This window comes from Heterodontus francisci, chromosome 5, assembly GCF_036365525.1.
Source record: "Heterodontus francisci isolate sHetFra1 chromosome 5, sHetFra1.hap1, whole genome shotgun sequence".
In the NCBI taxonomy this organism is placed as follows: domain Eukaryota; kingdom Metazoa; phylum Chordata; class Chondrichthyes; order Heterodontiformes; family Heterodontidae; genus Heterodontus; species Heterodontus francisci.
In genome coordinates, this window is record NC_090375.1 from 35311651 (window position 1) to 35326353 (window position 14703).

The 14703-nt window shown below is 40.5% G+C and overlaps 1 protein-coding gene across 8 annotated transcripts in view; it reads right to left on the reverse strand.

Moving 5' to 3' along the window:
• Positions 1–14703, reverse strand: part of LOC137369810 (protein tyrosine phosphatase type IVA 3-like) — a 246789-nt gene that overhangs the window by 99479 nt on the left and 132607 nt on the right. The window contains exon 1 of one of the 8 annotated variants that reach the window (XM_068031348.1): positions 4898–4973. The exons of 6 other annotated variants lie outside the window; for them this stretch is intronic. The gene's annotated coding sequence lies outside the window, so the exon portion shown is untranslated. Of the gene's footprint in view, positions 1–1048; positions 1068–4897; positions 4974–14703 lie in introns of those variants that run through there. One more of the 8 variants, XM_068031350.1, reaches the window with a different exon arrangement.

Below are 14703 nucleotides of genomic sequence, written 5' to 3' on the forward strand. Positions count from 1 at the left end.
TGCTTCCCTCTCCACAGATGCTGCCTGACATGCTGAGCATTTCTGACATGTGATACAGTAGTTTCAGCAGGTTAGTCAGCAGGTAGCACATGTATTGAACAGCTCTCCTAGAATCCTGTTATTCTTCAAGAAAGAATATAGTGTTTGTTTTGTTTGCGTTAAGAGCCAATAACACAACAGACTTTGTGTGCAATAAGTTTTCCACATCTGCCTGCCTAACAGTGGCTGCACTCCAAAGTAATTCATTGTATGGGATGTTTGACTATTTTGGTGATGTTGGTTGAGGGCTAACTGTTATTGCTGCTGTTCTTTGAATAGCATCTTTTATGTTCACCTGAAAGGGCAGACATTGTTTTAACATCTTATCTGAAAAGCAGCAACTCTGTCAGTGCAGCACTCCCTGCTCATGCACTGAGTGTTAACCTAAATTATATGAAGTGTTTTTAGTGGTGCTTGAATTCATAACTTCTGATTCATGTCAAACGTCATTTGTTCTCCAGATCTGGCGAGTCTCTTCAGTGTGACAAGCGGTGTGCCATCGCTGACATTACTAAATCGAGTGACTTATGCAGCCAAACACAAATAAATGGGTTATCAGTTTTTCTCACTGTCCTCTATTTTCCCTTCGCACTTTGCTTTTCTTAAGAGTGGTTTGTCAGATTCCCTTGCCATGGAGTGGTTACTCTCACTCCCATCGTCACGTCTAAGTACTATACCTGGTTACTGTGCCCTGCTTTACATCAGACAAGAGCTTAAAATTTGTTGAGAAATATGGCAATTTTTAACTTCCAAATTTTATATATTTTATTTGCAATATGGTCCTATAGTAGAGAACAAGCAGAAATATAAAGTGAGAAAAGTTTTAAAAAAGGAATATTTATCAGTAGGTTCAAAAGTTTGATTTTACAGAACTACTTTTTGAAGATGAAAAACATCTACAGTAGGAAGAAACTTCTAAATTTAAAATTTAAGCCCGACATAAATAGCATCACAATGTCTATGCAATCAAGGATAACTAAAATGAGCAAGAAAAAAAAATGGATTCTACCCCGACTCCAGCTGTCAGAGATTCCAAGAGATACACCGCTTGTCACACTGAAGAGACTCGCCAGATCTGGAGAACAAATGACGTTTGACATTCAACCTCCTTTTTTGTTCATATTTGTTGTTTGGACATTTGGCAAGGTTTTTTCTTATGGACAAAACAGGCTGTTTTATTAGCAGTACACAACTAAAAGCTCAATACTAAATACTAAAAGTATTCTCCAGAATACTCTCAAATTTGAGAGATACGACGTCACTATATTTTCTTTTATTCCTTCATGGGATGTGGGCATTACCGGCAAAGACAGCATTTGCTGCCCATCCCTAGTTGCCCTTGACGACTGAGTGGCATGCTTGGCCAGAGGGCAGTTAAGAGTCAACTACATTGCTGTGGGTCTGGAGTCACATGTCAGCCAGACTAGGTAAGGATGGGAGATTTCCTTCCCTAAAGGACATTAGTGAACCAGATGGGTTTTTACAACAATCGATACGAGTTTCATGACACTATTACTGAGACTACCTTTCAATTAATTGAATTTATATTCCACCAGCTGCCATGGTAGGATTTGAACCCTTGCTCCTGTTTAGTCCAGTACAGGTGTCAGTCATGGCTCAGTTGGTAGAACTCTCACCCAAGTCAGAAGGTTGAGTTCACATTCCACTCGAGACTTGAGCACAAAGTCTAGGTCGACACTCCAGTATAGCAGCATCGGAGGTGCCACCTTTCACAGATGGCAAGACAAGGCCTTGTTCATAAAAGATTCCATAGCACTTTTTGAAGAGTAGCAATGGGGAGTTCTCCCCGTAGTCTGGCCAATATGTATCCCTCAAACATCAGTAAAACAGATTATTTAGTCGTTGTTTGTGGGTCCTTGATGTGCGCGAATTGGCTGTCGCATTCCCCAAGTACTTCACTGGCTGTAAAGTGTTTTTGACATCCTGAAGTTGTGAAAAGCGCTATATTTTAAACTAATGAACTTTGTTCAGTCCACGGGAAAGCAGCATGCATTACACAACGCTCTCCCACATTTCAAACTAAACAAGCACCAAAATATAAAAGGCCTTTACTGTAGCTGCTTCTTACCAGTCATTCGGCTAAAGATAGAGAGCAACTTTGCCTTTTTTAGCTGGACAACAAAAAGACAAACAGTAGTATATTAACAAAGTGCAAAATGTGAGCAAACTTAGTTGCTCTATTCCTCACATAGCTGGGTAAAAAGTACTGCAGCAATGTAAATTGCTGAAAAAAAAAAAAAAAAATCGCAATTACTGTATGATAATGGAAGAAAGCAAATTATTTCAAGTAATTATAACCACACAGGCTTTTACAAAACTGGACTGTTATCTCCAATGATTTTACTCATTAAATAACCTTGCCTTTTTATTCCTGCACCACTGCTCCTCTCTAGTGCATTCTTTCCCCCTCTACTTTCTTCAACACTGCTTTAAAAACTTTTTATCACTGTCTCTGAATCAAACACATTTTCTCTTCCACTTTTTACTCCTCTGTCCCTTTCCTGTATGCGTCAATTGCGATGCATGCTCCTTTCTGGACTAAAACAGTTGGTTCTTCAACCTATTTAAAGCCCAAGATGCGTATGAAGACGACAGCCAGCATGTAACAGCCGGTCAGTTTTCATTTTGCCTTCAACAGTCTCGCAAAAGCCCTTCACTAACAATATCTTGCGTCTCCCCCACCCCGCTAAATATTCTCACCGTGAACTGTTTTTAAACATTCTACAACATAAAGTTAAATATTTGATTAAGTGAAGAGGGTCAGGCTGAGAGCAGAAAGTGCCTACATGTGCATGTATACATGCATGCTTTTGTGCAAATGCTGTATGGTGTTTATTAGTAAACATAAGAGAAGTACACAGGCAGTTTAATGATCATGTTGGGAGCCAGAATGCTGGGTAGAGGAGGAAGGCAAGGGTTAGAAGTGCAGTGATCGATAGTGAATCAACTGTCACAGTTTCCATGGACATTGAGGGTGCTCCGGACAGGTGCACACAGAAATTTTTTTATAAGAAGGAGATAGGTTTGCTCAGCCTCTTTTCCTGTGCTATTTCCTGTTGTGCAGCAGTATTCAACATGACCAAAGTTTTCTACTAATTCTTGCTACTTGAAATTAATACAATTTTTTTGAGGGGATTCAACAAGGGCGATATCCTAAAGCAAACCTAACCTTTTCCACTGAGCTTGCAAATGATGGTCTATTGGTAGATTTGCCATTATATTAAATATAACAAAAATTGTTTCCAAAAAATATGGTACATCAAGTAAATATTCAGCTTAACAATTTTAACGCAGGCATACAGCTCCTTTTCAGTATTCAAGGCATACCATTCCATTCATCCAATAACATTCACATGATATTTATTAAGCTTTACTTATTTGCAATTACTACTTTGAGAGAATCAAGGTCCAGAAGCTTAAGCTGCCATTAAACTGTAGACGGTACAAGTACTACATTGTATATTCCAGGTCTATTTCTCTCCATAGTTGTCAGGAGAGCAAGAAAAATAGTTGGGGAAAGATGTTCTGTGCACAGACAACTTTCTAACACCAATGGAAACTAGAGTTCACAATGCCAACCTTTTGCCAAGCTCAAAACCAAATAGGTGGACAAATTGAGATCACAGCTTAAGTCCAATTTTTTTTTGTTGATCCCGATGAAAAATTATTCAGTAACCAAGCATGATTAGTAACAAAAAGTGAGTAAGCAGGAATAGTCAATATTAAAAAATTCTTGTGCATTCAATTTACATTTTAGAAATTTACAGACTGCTTATTCTCAAATTGGGGCAGCCTTCAAGTAGGCCAAAAGCGTAATGAGTACAAAGATTACTTTTCATGCTTACAAAATTGGGTCATAACTTGGCACTATAAATACTGGCTCTTTTGAACTGATCAAAGAGGAATTTAATCAATTCAGCGAAGGGGAATATGGGTCAGGGAATAAATTGTCAGATCAGATCCTGAAAAACGATCTCGGTAACAAGACAGAAGTCAATCAAAAAATTGTTACAGAAGGAGGCCTTTGGCCTATCGTGTCCGCACTGGCTCTCTGAAAGAACAATTCCCTCAGTTCCATTCCCCTTCCTCCTCCCCTAACCCTGCACATTCTTCCTCTTCATATAACTAATTCCCTTTTGAATGCTTCAATTGAACCACGTTCTCATGCAGCACATTCCACTTGCTGCGTGAAAACGTTTTCCCTCATGTCACTTATGCTTCTCTTACCAAATACTTTAAATCTGTGCCCTCTCGTTCTCGATCCTTTCATGAGTGGTAAGTTTCTCTCTATCCACTCTGTCCAGACCCCTCATTATTTGGAATACCTCTATCAAATCACCTCTCAGCCTTCTCTTCTCCAAGGAAAACAGTCCTAACTTCTCCAATCTATCTTCATAACTGAAATTCCCCATCCCTGGAACCATTCTCGTGAATCTTTTCTGTACTCACTCTAATGCCCTCACATCTTTCCTAAAGTGCAATGCCCAGAACTGGACACAATACTCCAGCTGAGGCCAAACTAGTGTCTTATACAAGTTCAACATATCTTCCTTGCTCTTGTACTCTAAGACGAGATGAACAGAATAATTATTTTTTCTTCTTCGCAACATTTTTGTGATTAACACTGGTCCCAGATCAGGATGTCCTTACACTTTATTGGATTAGTGTAACTGATTCAAAATGACTGCAAGAAAATAATAAATCATGTGCTCTGAATACAGCCTGTTTTTGGAAAGCTAGATTTTCTTTGTACAAAGTATGAAATAAATTAGATCATTGAGAAAATCATTCTTTTAACTTCACTTTCACCCCTTTATCACGAGTTAGTTTTGATCACCTCATTGATATTGATGTTCATCTGAATCCATTTGCTCGGGGGATGGTTGATATTTAGACAGATCCTTTGCTGAATTTGGTTGCATCCTTCCCCCACAACAACAGGAGCTTCACTGACTAGCTATGTTCACTAATACAGTGGAAGTTGCATCAAAATGAAATTTCAAAAGAACAGTTTGCTCCTCCCCATATGAAATCCACAGAAGATGCAATTTTCTTTTCATATCAATTGCTCTTGTGTGATCAGCTTGTGACCCAATCACAAATTCTGAAGTTTTACCTTAGGCATTCATGCATATAGTTTTTAATTTTACCTCCCTCACCAAGCAACTACAGATGTTTCACACCTGCAATAGTCCAGGAGATAGGGGAAGAGAACACTGCAAAGAGAGAGAAACAGATGTGATGCTGCAAGGATGACATTACTGTACTCCATTTCAACATAGTTCTGCATCTGCAAACTTCACTCAAAAACTTTTGATATTTCAGTGTATTGCAACAGGACGCTACAAATATGTCCTAATGAAAGTGAAGAATTTCTTGCAAAAAGCATTTCAAATGTAATGGGTGATGTCCTAAGCACATAAGGGGGAAGACAAAGTATTTTTTATGGGCTATGTTGTTTGCAGAAATAAAAGTTTCAGAGATGCCAGTCTTCAGCCAATTAGATTCACTTCACATGAGATCAAGAAACAGCTCAGAGCACTGGATACAGCAAAGGCTATGGGCCCTGATAACATCCCTGCTGTAATGCTGAAGACTTGTGCTTATGCCCCTAACCAAGCTGTTCCAGTTACAGCTACAGCACGGACATCTCCAAAACGTCGAAAATTACCTAGGCAAAAAACAGATAAAAATCCAAGCTGGTCAATTACCGCCCCATCTACTCTTAATCATCAAGTGATGGAAGGTGTCAACGACAGTGCTACCAAGCGGCACTTACTCAAATTATATGCTCACCAATATTCAGTTTGAATTCTGCAAAGGCCAGTTGGCTCCAGACCTCATTCCAGCCTTGGCCCAAACATGGGCAAAAGAGCTCAATTCAAGAGATGAGGTAAGTGACTGTCCTGGACATCAAGGCAGCAATTGACTGATTGTGGAATCAGGAAGCCTGGTAAAACTTAAGTCAATGAGATTTGGGGGAAAAACACTCCACTGGCTGGAGTCATACCTAGCACAAAAGGACGATGGATGGGGTTGTTGGAAGCCAATCTTTGCAGCTTTAGGGTATTGGTAAAGGAGCTCTTCAGGGTAGTGTCTGAGGTCCACCAATCTTCAGCTGTCTCATCAATGATTTTCCTTCCATCACAAGGTCAGAAGTGGGGCTGATGTTTGCACACTGTTCAGTCCCATTTGTAACTCCTCAGAAAATGGAGCAGTCTGTGCCTGCATGTAGCAAGAACTAGACAAAATTCAGAGTTGGGCTGATAAGTGGCAAATCACATTCGCAATAACAAGTACCAGGCAATGACCAAGTTCAACGAGAGAATCTAACCATCTCCCCTTAACATTCAGTGGCATTACTATCGCTGAATTCCCCAACATCCTGGGGGTTATCATTGACCAGAAACTTAACCGAACCAGCCACTTCAATATTCCGACTACAGAGCAGGTAGGGGGCTGGGAATTCTGTGGCGAACTCTCCTGATTCACCAAACCTTGTCCACCATCTACAAGACACAAGTCAGGAGTGTGATGGAACACTCTCCACTTGTTTGGATAAGTGCAGCTCCAACAATACTCCAAAATTCAACACCAGCCAGGACAAAGCAGTCTGCTTGATTGTCACCCCATCCATCACTCTCTCCCCCACTGGTACACTGACTGCAGTGTGTAACATTTACAGGATGCACTGCAGCAACTCGCCAAGCTCCTTTCAAACCAGAACAAGGGCAGCAGGCACATAGTGACACAACAACCTGCAAGATCCCCTCCAAGTCACACACCAGCCTAACTTAGAACTATATCGCCATTCCTTCACTGTTGCTGGGTCAAAATCCAAAACTCCCTCCCCAACAGCACTGTGGGTGTACCCACGCCACAAGGATTGCCAGCAGTTCAAGGTGGCAACTCACCACCACTTTCTGAAGGTCAATTCATGATAATAAATAAATGCTGGCCTTGCCAGTGATGCCCACATCTCAGGTATTTCCCTGTAACCCCTACAGTTCCAGGGGTGGGGCTGGGGGATCAGGGGGTACGGGAGGAGTGCGTGACTACAGGACAGGCCGCAGCTAAAATGTCCAACAAGTAGAAGCTCAGAAAAATAAGAAAGGAGTCCAATAATACTAATTTCCACCTCATGAAAATAGCTCTGTTAGGCCTGTGCCTACTGCAGACACACAGATGCAAGTCCAGTTTTCCTGGTGGTGACGTTCCAGTACATTCCAAGACAATGCAATGGGGGAAAATATCTGACGTAACACATCTCTCCCTCTTTTACCTGCATCCTGTGCTTGGTGAGCACTGATTTCTCAAGAGCATGATGGAGGAACATCTAGCCTATATTTTTTAAATTGAGAAATTTATTGTTCTGAAAACTGCCAAGGCTGAAAAACGCACAATAAGTGAAGCAATAGTGTTAGCTTGGGTTTTTGAAAGTTTGGGGACTTATAGGAAATCCACAGTTTTGAGGTTCTAAAAAAGTATGTGGATTTCAACAGAGTGTCGTGCAGGAGAGTGTAGGCCAGTTCATTTAGAGCTGAGGAATAATTATAAGAAAGGTTCACAACACCAATGGCTATAATAGGGAGTTTGATAAACAGCAAGAACAACTGCAAGACGTCAAGAAAATGCAGTTTTGTAGAATTAGCAGTCATAGTTACTCTATGCCTTATTTATAAATCCAAAACGCTTTCTAAGTATTTATGTACTTGCAGAAAATTATGGAGTTGAATCCCCCTTAGGTGTCACTAGAAAATATTGAACAGAAAATAAGTGATTGTTGAAATTCCAAGAAAGTACAAAGAAAAACTGTTAAAAAAAAAATCATCCCTAAGAATGGAAGAAATTCTGAACCCACGAACATGAAAATAAAATTGGGTGCAATGGTTATGAAAGTAGACTTCCAACCCAGTGTTTGATAGTTCAAATCCTTAAACAGAATTCAATAAATCTGATAATATGTAGATTGTCATAAAAACACAACTAGTTCATTAATATCCTACAGAAAAGCAAGCTTACCACCACTACCCAGCCTTGCCTATAGGCGACTCCAGTCCTACACTATGTGGCTAACTTACATTACCCTCTGAAGTGAGGAAGCCACCTAAGTTGTAAATCACTGCAAAATGCAATAATTAAAAAACAAACCATGCATTTATACAGGGTCTTTCACACACACTAAATGTCCTAAGTTCCTTCACTGCCAATGAAATACTTTTTACGTGCAGTCACTGTTGTGCTGTAGCAAATGCAGCAGCCAATTTGCACAGAGTAAGGTCCAATGCCCTGGCCAAAATCATTTATCTCAAATAAACAGGAAGTAAACCTAGCATGTTTTGCCTCAGCTACTAAAAGAATAAACTCAAATCAGTTATTGGGGTTCTGTTGAAATATGCCTCTGAAATCCAACTATCTAAATGGATTTATATATTCAAGTTGGTGTTCCTTGGTCAAACAACCATGTAATAAGCCAATGGTGATCGATACATTAACAAGACTTTAAACCTAGGCCCCGTCTGCCTTCTTAGATGAACGTAAAAGACCCCAGTGGCACTACTTTGAAAAGCTGGGGAGTTATCCCTGGTATTCTGGCCAACATTTATCCCTCAATAAAAATCACAAAAACTATTACATTGCTGGTTGTAGGAGCTTGCGCGCAAAACAGCTGCTGCATTTCCTACACTGTAACTGCGACTACACTTCAAAGGTACTACATTAGCTGTAAAGTGCTTTGGAACATCCTGTGATCATGAAAGGCGCTATATAAATGCAAGCCTTTCCTTCTTTCTTGTAGGATCCCAAAGGCCTTTAAGAAGGGTATATCAGAAAAGAATACCGTACAATGCTTCCTGCACAACTTAGTTATTATGATGCAGCTCCTAGTATAATTGTGCTTGTTTTTGTACTAAGCTCAATTTAAATACCATTGGCAACTAGGATACAGCCCAGCATCCAAAACTTCAAGTTTAAATCTTACCTCGGGATTATTTCACGAATATTAATAGACTTAACTTTCAAACCAAATTTTCTTCCTGTCTATATAAGCAACATCCTTGCACTGTGGGAAATAAGTTTATTACCCAACATTGATTTTAGCCATATTATGGCAAGTTAACAAGTGGAGGCTTCGTTCCAGAAGTAAAGCAGCTAACAAGCGGTTTCCCCTGGTTGGGGAGTCTAGAACCAGGGGACACAATCTCAAAATAAGGGGAAAGCCACTTAGGACCGAGATAAGAACAAATTTCTTTGCTCAGAGAGTTGTGAATTTTTGGAATTCTCTACCCCACAGGGCTGTGGAAACTCATTGAGTATGTTTAAAGCAGAGATTGACAGATTGCTAAATACCAATGACATAAAGGGATATGAGGATAGTGTGGGAAAAAGGCATTGAAGTGGATGATCAGCCATGATCGCACTGAATGGCGGAGCAGGCTCGATGAGCTGAACGGCCTACTCCTGCTCCTATGTTTTTATGTTCCTCAGCTTCATGCTCTTCTAGCAGCAGGCTTGCAATGCTGGAATGGGCCCCGAGAGTGGATTACTTATCCTTTTGTTCACACGGGCCAGGGAGACTAAATGAGTGCTCAAAAAAAAAATACAAAAACAAGATCAATAGTATGGTGTTTTTCTAAACTGTTTAAATATTACCATCCCAGAGGGAAGGGTCAGATCATCGAAACCAGTATTGGCAGGCTGCAAGTGTTTAAGCAGTACTTTTTCGTTAAAAGAACAATGCAAACACTAACGCACTCTTGACTGTTTGAGCACATAATACATTTAAGGAAAAGTAGAAAACCAAACTACTTGTCCCACCATTGATTTCAATGTGTAGCCTATTTTTGCTACATTCATAAATTTCTGCCTCATGACAGCTCTCAATACTCCATACACACAATTTGAGATCTTACCATGCAACACTTGAGAGACTTATAGCCATCTGAGTTTAGCTTTAAATCCTCAAAGTTTGAAATTTTCAGATTGAGCAAAATCAGCTAATATTTATTCTTCTTCTGCATCAACATGCAGATCTGAACAGGCCAAATCCAGATTATAGGCTGGATCTGGTCTGGAACCCACTTCCAGTACAAGCATTCATGGTAGTTAACAAGCAAAGTTAAGTGTGGATTTTAGAACACCATTGTTCATTGTGACAAAGCAAAAGGGACAATAAATGTATACCACATATCAAATGACTACCCGCTTTCATGTTTAGTCAGAAGAACTACAAATAGCTGCACAGATTTTGTACTAAAATAGTCAGATGTATCAAAATGTTTTGTTGCTCAAAAAAAAATTTGAAATTTTTTTTTGAATAGTCCGTGAATCAACATTTTATTTCTCATTCTAGGCAATGCTGTCCTAGTTAGAAGGAGTTTGGAGCAGGGGCAGAAAAAGCAGATGAAGAAGGAACAGTTAGAAAGGACATGCAGTGAGAGATGCAGCACGAGTCTTTAGGTAGCAAGTTACAACATGAATTGGGATACAAAGCAGTGGTCACTGGTATAGGAGGGAAGGCTTGGAATATGATGACTGTTTAAGATGAAAAGACAATTTTTTTGTTATAACAAAATATACCATAGGAAATGGTAAGAATTGATTCTTGGCCCATCAGCATAAATGAACAATCTCAATCAAATGGTGTGGAATTCGCCCTTTTGTTGTCATTGTTTCCACTATCTGGTTATACCAGGAAACTGCATAAGCATCAGCTTAATGAGATTTTTGTCCCATATATTCTCTCATTTCAATGTTGTCTGAACAACCCAAGATGACCAGTTGTAGCACAGTGCTGTTACGACAGACAATATGGGCCAGTTTAATACTATAATATTTCAGGCTTGTTTTAACAGATTGTGGGAGCGATAGAAAAGAGCTCATTGTACTATAGTCCATTAAATGTAGCATTTTCATTTCCACTTTAGTTGGGGTTGACTATTTGAACTGTGCAAACATCATGAATTTCAATATTTGAATCAAGATTTTTTTTTTTTTAACAACTGCATAAGAAAAATGTTTGTATTTATATAGCACATTATCACATGTCAGAAACGTCCCCAAAGTGCTTCACAGCCAGTGAATTACTTCGCAGTGCAGTGACTGTTGACAAGTAAACAAATGTGTCAGATATTTTGCACAGCAAGGTCACGAGCAATCTCTGGTGTTGTAAATTGAGGGGGGAATTCTGGTCAGGATACGAGGAGATATTCACTGCTTTTCCTCAAATAGTGCCATGAGATCTTTTAATATCTGCCAGAACAGGCAGAACAGGTTTAATATCTCATTTGAAGGACAGTACTGACTAGATTACATGCTCAAGTTTGAGTGTGGGGCTAGAACCTATGACCTTCCGACTCAGAGGCTAAATGTAATTAATGCAAAAGCAAGTCCCGGAGCTCTTTGCTCAACTGAGGTGAATGGTCAAGATTCTTTGTACAGAAACGAAGTACACATGCTTGTACTCTGAATAGCAACTGGCATATTTTAGATACAAAGCCTTTAAAAATTAAGGTTACAGTACAATACGTCTCATGAAATGCACAAATCTGGTATGTAAGCCACCATTGAGGCTCGAAAAGACCATCTGTTCAGGAGTTCCGACTGCTGTCATGCTATTTGCACTACTATTTGCGGTTGCCAAGTCTACAGTCACATGCTACATTTGCATTCATTGATTTTGCCTGCACACAAACTGAGTGGTAGAGCTGAACTAAACTTCACATCCCAACATGCCAAAAACAATTTTAAAAACTTGCTGTATTACTTTAAGTTTTGAGAGGTTTCTTTTTAAAATGCAATCCATGATTGTAGCGTGCAACGGAAGCCTTTGACTGGTTTTAAAATAAAACTAAGATTTTTCTTTTAAACAATATCACAAAATTCTAAAAAACACATGCTAGGCCTCCCAGTGCTTTGGAACTGTCCCATTTAAATTGTGGGTCAATATCAGGGGACAAGAAAAAACACATGGAGATCTTTAAATGATATAATAATCACTGATTTTCTAGCTGTGCACCTGGCCTGGTGTCAGCGAGGTTCCGTGAAAAATACTAACAAAACAAAAATTGCTGGCCTGGATGAGAGCGCTGATCACTCGCTTTTGTCTGCAAACAGGAAAGAAGGGTCCAGAATTTCCTGCAATGGAGAGCCTGCCACCATACGATACAAGTTTTGCATGCTGATCTGGTTGTTGCGAACATACTCTGAAATCTTTTTGGAGGAAACCAATATCAATTTGCCACTGCGAGGCTAGTGGCAAATCCAAAACAGCATGACTATTCAAAAGCAGCCACCAGGACAACTTCATTTGTACAGGTGGGCCCCTTTGAAGACTTTTGCCATATTATTTGAGTCTTAGAATTAAATCAGAAATACTGGAATTCAAAAATAGATAGTTGTTATTTCATTTGCCAATTGAGGAAAAAACCCTTTTCCAAGTGGAATACAAGGTTGGCTTTATGTTTCATCACCTTGGGCCAAAAGTGTCAAGTCCACCTCACTAGAGTTGATTTAACATAATGGCATTACAATGGCAGACCAGATGGAGTGTTACTAAACACAGACTCCTGTTTACATTTTCTTTCTAAAGATCCAATGCACATAAGCAACATTACTCAATAACCTGCTCACTAGTGCTCAGTTTGTGTTCTGCCAAGACCGCTTGGTTCCTGACACCTCATTATAGCTTTGATCCAAACATGGACAAAGGAGCTGAATTCCACAGATGAGGTGCGAGTGATTGTCCTGGACATTAAGGCACCATTTGAGAAGCCCTCGTAAAATTGAGATCAATGGGAATTAGGGGGAAAATTTGCCGCTGGCTAGAGTCACATCTAGCACAAAGGAAGATGGTTGTAGTTGTTGGACGGCAGTCACCTCAGCCCCAGCACACCACTGCAGGAGTTCCTCGGGCAGTGGCTGAGGCCCAAATACCTTCAGCTGCTTCATCAATGACCTTCCCTCCATCATAAGATCAAAGATGGGGATGTTTGATGATGATTGCAGTGTTCCACTCTATTCACAACTCCTCAGATAATGAAGCAGTGATCGTCCAAATGCAGCAGAATCTGGACAACATTCAGGTTTGGGCGAATAAGTAGCCAGTTACCTTTCCATTGTACAATGACCATCTCCAACTACAGAGTTTAATCACCTCTCCTTGATATACAACGGCATCATCATCGCCAAATCCCCCACGACTAATAGCCTGGGGTCAATGACCAGAAACCTAACTCGACTTAATTATTATAGCAGGTCAGAGACCGAGTATTCTGCAGCAAGTAGCATATCCTGACTCCCCAAAGCCTTTCTACCATTTACAAGGCACAAGTTAAGAGTGTGATTAAAGGTCACAGACATGTTAACGCGGTTTCTCTCTCCACAAATGCTGCCAGACCTATTGAGTATTTCCAGCATTTGTTCATATTTCAGATTTCTAGAATCCACAGCATTTTGCCTTTTGCGTATTACAGAGTACTTTATGGAATACTTTGGGCTAAAACTGTTATAATCTGGAGAACTTAAACAGAAGAGGATTTAGTGGTGAGAAAGTATCAGATGGCCATGGATAGAAGTGAACAGCGAGGGAGCTTCAGAGGGAGCTGACTGGCCAGGAGTCATCTTGAATGAGGTTTGTGGCAATCTGGGCCCTGCCAGTCGGTGCCTTCAACATTAACAACATCAAGAGCTAACGGCTAAGGGAGTAAACCCAACAAAATCTAGAATGGTGTCCCATTACGCAGTTAGTATTTTCCTCAAGTTAGTAACTTCCGGCAAATCCTACAACCGATTGGGCTTTCATCTTTCTTCTGGACACCAGCCTATGAGTTCAGGGGGTGGGGTGTTGGGGAGAAAGAGAGGGGCGAAGTGCAGATGCTAGGCAAGTCTGTACCTCCTAAAACCATGCCTACCATACACAGCAAACAAAGAAAGCGAACAGGAACATAGGAAATAGGAGGAGTAGGCCATTCAGCCCCTCAAGCTGCTCTCCTTTCAACTAGATCACGGATGATCGTCGACCTCATTGCCATTTTCCCGCACTATCCCCATATCCCTTGATATCTTTAATATCAAACTGGAATGTCATGGCTATGCTCACTTAACTGCATCAGCGCAGCTCCAATAACATTCATAGAAACATAAGATAGAAACAAAGAAAATTGGAGCAGGAGTAGGCCTTCGAGCCTGCTCCACCATGCATTATGATCATGGCTGATCATCCAATTCAGTGACCTGTTCCCGCTTTCCCCAGATCCTTTGATCCGTTTCCCCCCCCCCCCCAACAGCTATATCTAACTCCTTCTTGAAAACATACAATGCTTTGGCCTCAACTGCTTTCTGTGGTAGCGAATTCCACAGGCTCCCCACTCTCTGGGTGAAGAGATTTCTCATCTGAGTCCTGAAAGCTTTACCCCATATTCTTAGACTATGACCCCTGGTTATGGACTCCCCCACCATCGGGAACATCCTTCCTGCATCTACCCTGTCAAGTCCTGTTAGATTTTTATAGGTTTCTATGAGATCCCCCCCTCACTCTTCTGAACTCCAGCGAATATAATCCTAACCGACTCAATCTCTCCTCATACGTCAGTCCCGTCATCCCAGGAATCAGTCTGGTAAACCTTCGCTACACTCCCTCTATAG